Raw genomic sequence first — 365 nt, 5'->3', positions numbered from 1 at the left:
ATCATTCTTATTTTGGTGGGGGGGGGGGAATATCTATTGTGTTGGGTTTCCAAAGGTGGGACATGGGCAAAATTCAGAAACTTGGTCCCTTCGATAGGGAGAGGCGAAAAAGCAAAAGAGTTCCACCACATTCATTTCTATAATTATAGTAATCATTGAATTTGTCATATTTAGTTCCAAAAGGAGCTCAAGGATTCCCTCCTTCTCTCATTTTTCTCCTTGCTCTCCCCGGTGTCGATCTGGGGACAGATATTAATATTCCCTTTGGGGAAACCGAGGCACCGGTGCTAAAGCTTGCACACGACACAGATGCTTTATTGCCTGTATTTGTCACCATTTATAAAAATGTTTCATCTCTGAAGGTC

The sequence above is a fragment of the Ornithorhynchus anatinus genome, chromosome 12 (genome assembly GCF_004115215.2).
Source record: "Ornithorhynchus anatinus isolate Pmale09 chromosome 12, mOrnAna1.pri.v4, whole genome shotgun sequence".
In the NCBI taxonomy this organism is placed as follows: domain Eukaryota; kingdom Metazoa; phylum Chordata; class Mammalia; order Monotremata; family Ornithorhynchidae; genus Ornithorhynchus; species Ornithorhynchus anatinus.
Note: the sequence above shows the minus strand (reverse complement) of the source record.